This window comes from Crocuta crocuta, unplaced genomic scaffold (assembly GCF_008692635.1).
Source record: "Crocuta crocuta isolate KB4526 unplaced genomic scaffold, BGI_CrCroc_1.0 scaffold431, whole genome shotgun sequence".
In the NCBI taxonomy this organism is placed as follows: domain Eukaryota; kingdom Metazoa; phylum Chordata; class Mammalia; order Carnivora; family Hyaenidae; genus Crocuta; species Crocuta crocuta.
The window spans coordinates 123,653-130,774 of record NW_027528859.1 but is presented as its reverse complement, the minus strand read 5'-3'; positions in this window follow the sequence as shown (position 1 = coordinate 130,774).

Below are 7,122 nucleotides of genomic sequence, written 5' to 3'. Positions count from 1 at the left end.
CCGCTGAGGCGCCGCTCCGGCTGCCTGCCGCGCCCCCGCTCTCCTTCTGCTGCTACACGTCGGTGCTTCTGCTCTTCGCGTTCTCTCTGCCCGGGAGCCGCGCGTCCAACCAGCCCCCGGGTGGCGGCAGCGGNGAGCGAGGGCGGAGGGCAGGGCGCGAGCGTGCGGCGCGGGCTCGGGGCCCGGCGTTGGACATGGGGAGTGGCCATGAGTGCGACCATGTGTGTCGAGTGTGTGGGCCAGGGCGGCCCGGCCCGGCGTGCTCTGGGGTGGTGGGGAAGGGACCCGGCGTGGCAGGGGAGGCCGGCCGGGGCTCCTGCTGTGACTGTGGGTGTGCACGCGGGAGCGCGTGTCTGTGTTGTGAAGGCACAGGGGAGGCAGGTAGTGTGAGTGTTTGTGTGTGTGTGTGTGTGTGTGTGAGAGAGAGAGAGAGACGGTGAAGGACTGGGAGTGTCGAGCCTGAGGGCCTGGGGAGTGACCATGTGCTTTGAAGGTTTTTAGGACACTGGGGTCTCGGAGTGGTTGTGTGGGTTAAAGGTAGAGGGTGTCCCAGAGGACGTAGATTGTAGAAGTGACGGTGTGTGTGTGTGTGTGCGCGCGCGCGCGCGCCCGCGCGCATATGTATGTCCTTCGGGTTTAGAGGTGGGCTCTGGGGGCGAGGAGTGACGGCGGGTCTGTGGATGTGAGCAGGGAAAAGTCCTAGGGCCCAGGAAGTGACCCTATGTTTTTATGCGTCTTGCGTGGGGCTCAGGGGTATGTATGCCCTGGGGTATGCATTGAAGAGAAAGGATGGGAGTCGTGGAGTGAACCCCGTTTGTGTCCTTTCAGAGAGAGGGAGCTAGGGAGTCATCCTGTGTAGGGTTTGGGTATTGAAAGAGGTAATTAGATCTCAGGAAGTGCCTCTGTGTGACCCTGGGATTTTAAGGCGGTGTGGAAAGAGGGAACCAGTTTGGAGAGATTGGTCCTGGGCGAGTGTTTGTGTTTTGCGGGAGGGCCTGNTGGGGGTGGAAGAGGGGGCGTGGTGGGGGGTGGGGAGGGGGAGGAGGGGAACGGAGGATTGACTTCGGGCCACCGGGGATCTTCTGGTCTGTCTGCCAGACAACCTTTGTACCTTTGGGCTATTGAAGGGGCATTGTTTCTGGGAAGTGAGGAGGGAGCTAGAGGGCCTCAGCACAGATGCTACCCTCCATGAAGAAAACCTTTGGTTTGCTGTTTGGATTTCAGGGTCTAAAATCTCTTAGTAGTATTCATAATGGTGTGTTTTATGATGGGGATGGGATTGTGAGCGCAGTAAACAATGTCCTGTCCATTAAAATCCTTTCCATCCGTGTAATAACTTTCACTTTATTTTTCTAATGGTAAGTGGGATATGGGATAATGCTTTAATAAATAATCACACATTCATGGTTAAGAATAAAAACCATTTGTATATTAGAGTGCCTTTTGTAGCAAATATTTGTTATTAGTTATTAAACTTGTAAGTGATCACACCATGTCAAAATATTTCACTGGCTAATGTGCTGTGATTATTTGCTTTTGCTAAGCTAATTTGTCCTTAGCAAAATAGTGTGTGTTGATGGATGTTTTTTGTGTGTGTATGTTTTCTAACTCTTTAGTGCAAAGTACAACTTTTAAGAAAGGATGCAGAGGGCTGAAAACCTACATGGTGTAGGAAAAGGAGACAGATTTGGAGATCCTGGCTCTTGCTAAGCAGCTGTGCTATTTGGAGCAAGTTACTTAATTTTTTAAAATTTCCTTTTCTATTAAAAGAGGGACTTGGATTTAATATCTAGCCTTCTTTCAAGGATTTATTGATATGTCAATAAATTAGGTTTATCATATAAAATGTTTCCTAATGCTAAGATGCATTTGAATAACTCTGGGTCTAAAGCTAGAGTTTTAAGTAAATAATATTTGTAGATTCTTGTTATAACTGTTTTTAGGATGAAAATCTGGGTGTGATTTATGTGGAAAAAGATAATTTTTTAAGAAGTATAGTAATCCAGTCTGGTTATCTGCATCTATTAATGCATCTTGAGATTTTATGTAGGGTTTTTTTTTTTTTTTTTGTAGTCTCTTTTATTACCCAGGTATTTCCCCACATAAACTGAAGTTTATTCTTTCATAGATTTGAGTTTCAAAATCTAAATGCTGGTCTTGACTGTTAATTTTCATTTTGAATTTTGGATCATTTCAGCCTACTCTGACCTTTGGTTATTTGTGTTTTGGGTCACTTAGCATCGTGGCCCTTGCACATCTGCACTTTATTAAATTAATAGAAGTTGTCTAGATCATGGAAAAAGATACCACTCTTTTATTTTCACTTGAGACTTCCTTCCAAATTGGTTGATGTTGATACGTTAATCAACCAGATGTTCAGCCGGCTATGCATGCTCCTCCTAGTAGGATTGAACAGATTTTTGAATTTCTGCTGTTAAATATTTTCACATTTTGTTTACTAGCCTATTATTTAAAGATTCTGTCAGATCATCTTGTTAGAATCAGTTATGTATATGTCTGTATCATCCTCTGTTTTCCCCATTTTAGTAATCCTATCAAAAAGCAAATGTTATGTAGCCTGCCTTAATAAAGAGCCCGTAGTGGTTTTTTACTTTTTATTGTGTTCAAAAACTTATCTACCCATTCTAGACTTTTTCAGGAGATACATGGCAAGTTTTACCCACTGATGTTTCCCTGGATTGGCTTTTCTCCTTTTTTGAAAACTGAGGATTTTCTTATTTCTGGTCTCCTGGCATTTTGTCAGATGTAAAAGTTTTTCAGTATCATGGAGTGTGATTTGTTTATATCAGAATGCAAATTCTTTTGAACTAGTTCTGTATTCTGTTACTGTCCTGTCTTCACTGCACTTACCTGAGATGTTAGCTTCCTTTTATCAGAGTTCTGCCCTTCCCAGTTNGAGTAGGGATGCTGAGCATCGTTTCATGTGTCTGTTGGCCATCTGGATGTCCTCTTTGGAGAAGTGTCTGTTCATTTCTTCTGCCCATTTCTTTACTGGGTTGTTTGTTTTTCGGGTGTGGAGTTTGGTGAGTTCCTTATAGATTCTGGATATCAACCCTTTATCTGATATGTTGATTGCAACTATCTTTTCCCATTCCGTTGGTTGCCTATTAGTTTTGTGGGTTGTTTCCTTTGCTGTGCATGAAGATCATGGTCCTTGATGAAGATTACCAAAGCAAAGAAGCAGCTGAATGAGTGTTTTTGTCCTTGTCATCTCTTGATATCACAACATCTTCCCAAAGCAGTGGGCCCTTTGTTTATTTCTTTGTGTCCTAAGCACACCTGTTTTTATTGTTCTCATGCCTCAGCTCTTCAATCATTTGGACTTTATAATTGTAGTTTTGATCTTCTATTTTTTTATATGTACTTATTCTATGAAAGTCTAACTTACCAGAAATTTCCGTGTTCATCCAAAGACAAAAAAGTTTGGAAATACATGATTTATGTGAAGAAAGATGAACTTTGAACCAGAGAGACCAGATGACCTTAGACATGGCATTCTTTTCTTATTTGTAACATGAAGATAATGATGATGTGAGCATTTCTGTCTTAACGAATGTGGTTAAAGAAGTGGAAAAACATACAGAGAGACGAATAAGTGGCATTTGGTGATAAATATAAGGTGGAGAATTTGCATTGGGTTTAAAAATGTCACATAAGTTAGAAGTGGGTCCTCTGGATTGTGATGGTGGTAAGGAAGGTATGAATAGATGGTATAAACTTCATATTAAGAGACATACCTTGTTAGTGGCAATTCAGGATTTTGGGGCCAAGAACTGAGATGTTCTAGTCTGTGTCGAATCTTCTAGATCCTCTAGTATGTAAGATGTGGGCATTTATTAATTTATTTATTGAACCTTGATTGAATACCTCCTTAAGGTACTCTAATATGCCAGATGTTAAGCAAAATAAATGAGAGGCCATCCCTGCCTTCAAGGACTTTATATTCTAACAGTAGTTAGTTAGCCTCTTAAAAGTCTGTGTGAAGAAATTTCTCTTTAATACATCTGGACTTTCTCTCCTACCCCAGTTAATAAGCTGTTTATTGAACACTGACAGCAATGGGATTTTTTAAAAGGTATACAATTAAATATATTCACAAAGTTGTACAACCATCATGATTATCTAATGAGAGAACATTTTCATCACCTCAAAAAGAAAAACCCTTACTCCATGTTCCTTTCTCTCCACAACTCCTGGCGAATGCCTATTTTGGATATTGGGTATAAATGGAGTCATATAATATGTGGCCTTTTGTGATTGGCTTCTTTCACTGAGGATAATATTTTTTTTTGGGGGGGATAATATTTTCAAGATTCATCTGTGTTGTAGCATGTATTAGAACTTCAGTGCTTTTTATGGTTGAGTAATATTCCATTGTATGGATACACATCACATTTTGTTTATCCATTCATCAGTTGATGGACACTTGAGTTGTTATACTTTTCATCAATTATGGACAATGCTACTATGAACATTCATGTAGAAGTTTTTGTGTGGACATATGTTTTCGATTCTCTTGGGTGAATACCTGGGAATAGAATTTCTGAATCACATGGTAACTCCATGTTTAACATTTTGAGGAACTCGCACACTGTTTTCTAAAGTAGCTGTACCATTTTATATTTTCACCAGCAATGTCTGAAGGTTCCAATCTCCCCATATCCTGGCCAACACTTGTTATTGTCTTTTTGATGAAAGTCAACCTTGTGCGTATGAAGTTGTATATCAACTTGGTTTTGATTTACATTTCCCTAACAACTAATGATGTTGAGCACATTTTCATGTACTTATTGGCTATTTATACATCTCGTTTGGAGAAATGTCTATTCAGATACTTTGCTGGGCTTGATTTTAACATTCTGGATTAGACATTCCCTTAGTAAACCGTACTAACCAATTCCCACAGCACACATGCTCAGGCTGGTAGGTTAACTCTAGTTTGCCTGTGTATCATTTATTTCTTTGACTACCAAGGAAGAGTCAGTTGTGTTTGTTCTCAAACTTATTTATACCAGTGATCCTTTGAGTGTAAATTAATAAAAAATTACTTAGATTGGTGCAATATAAATGTAAAATGTTGTTTTTATGAAATGCTTCAGAAAGACTTGATAAAGGTGAGAGGCTGAGAGAATTGCCTTTCAGTGAATTAAACTGGTCAAGACAACTGAAAGAGATTGGAGATATCTTATAAATCTCTGGAAGGGTTCTGCTCCTACAAAATTTTGCAAGTATTTTTAAATCTCCTTTTTACTTTAAAGGAAGGGAAAATGAACATTGTAGATAATAGATTATGGGTGTGGCTTATCAAGAAAGGAGGGAACAGCATTTGGTAGACCCAAAGGTTTTGGTGCTACATAGGAAAATGAATGTATGTTCATATATGTGAAGTTAAAAATGGTTAAAATGTTTAATTTTTAATGGTTAAAGTATGTCTCATTTTTAGATGATTTCCTCCTTTACCTGAGTTTTGATGAACTGATCAGCAGTCACTCATATGTATTTGAAAAGAAAGTATTCACTGTAGAAATGCCCTAAGGAAGACACTGGTACAGTTTTGAGGGAATGGATAATTCTGACTTGTAGAAATAAAAAAAGTCTCCCCAAGTAAGTGGCACTCAGTTGGGCCCTATAGGCAGAGTAGAATGCCAGCTTGAAACACTAGGCACACTTTTGCCTGAGGCCTTTGCTGTTGATATTCCGTTTGCCTGGAAACTTCTTGTCCCAATTATTTATCCCCTCAGCTCTTTCAGGTCTTTAATGTCACTTTCTTTCTTAAAAAAAATTTTTTTTAATGTTTGTTTATTTTTGAGAGAGAGACCGAGCCTGAGCAAGGGAGGGTCAGAGAGAGAAGGAGACACAGAATCTGAAGCAGGCTCCATCCAGGCTCTGAGCTGTCAGTGCAGAGCCGGACGTGGGGCTTGAACTCAAAACCGTGAGATCATGACCTGAGTCAAAGTCAGAAGCTTAATGCCACTTTCAACATGATGTCTTAAAATTGCAGCCTTTTCCACTTTCCATCCCCTCTGCCCCTCTCNTTAATGTTTGTTTATTTTTGAGAGAGAGACCGAGCCTGAGCAAGGGAGGGTCAGAGAGAGAAGGAGACACAGAATCTGAAGCAGGCTCCATCCAGGCTCTGAGCTGTCAGTGCAGCTCACTCAAAACCGTGAGATCATGACCTGAGTCAAAGTCAGAAGCTTAATGCCACTTTCAACATGATGTCTTAAAATTGCAGCCTTTTCCACTTTCCATCCCCTCTGCCCCTCTCACACCTTAATTTTTCTTAATGCTTTTTTCCTGTGCCAAAGCACCTTTTCCTGTGTGACTTAACTATACATGTTGTCTGTCTGCTCTGTGTAGCTTCATGAGGGCAGGGATTTTTCTGTTTTGTTCACTGCTATATCGACTGTGCCTGGTTAGGTGCCCCTTATGTATTTACTTGTGGAATGAATTAATAACTGAATGAACATAGAAACTGAGGAAAGCTGGGAAGAGTAGGTATTCTAGGTCATGGGAATGGTGATAGAAAAGGCACAAAGATGGGGAAGCAAAGGGAATATTTTGACATACTGGAGTGTGGGTATTAGGGCAGGAGATGAGTTGCACATTGCCACATTAGTGGAAGGCCTTGAAGGCTGAGCTGAAGGTTTGGCACTTAATCTGAAGATAGAGGGAAACTTACAGGATTTGAGGGACATCGTGGTTTTATTTTATTTATTTTTTTAAGTTTACTTATTTATTTTGAGAGAGAGAGAGAGAGCACGAGTGTGAGTGGGGGAAGGTGCTTGAGCGACAGGGAAAGAGACAGAAAGAGGAGAGAGAGAATCCCAAGCAGGCTTCACACGTTCCGTGCAGAGTCCAGCTGGGGGCTCGAACTCAAAAACCTTGAGATCATGACCTCAGCTGAAATCAAGAGTTGGAGGCTTAACCGACGGGAGCCTCCCAGGTGCCCACAGACTATTTGTTTTTATAAGCATTCACCCACTTAAGTGGGTGTAATTAAATGAAGTAATTAAGATGTTTGTGCTACTCTCCATCATCATCATCATCATTTTTTAAAGTGTATAATCCAGTGTATTTTTAGTAATTAGCCACAAGATTGTA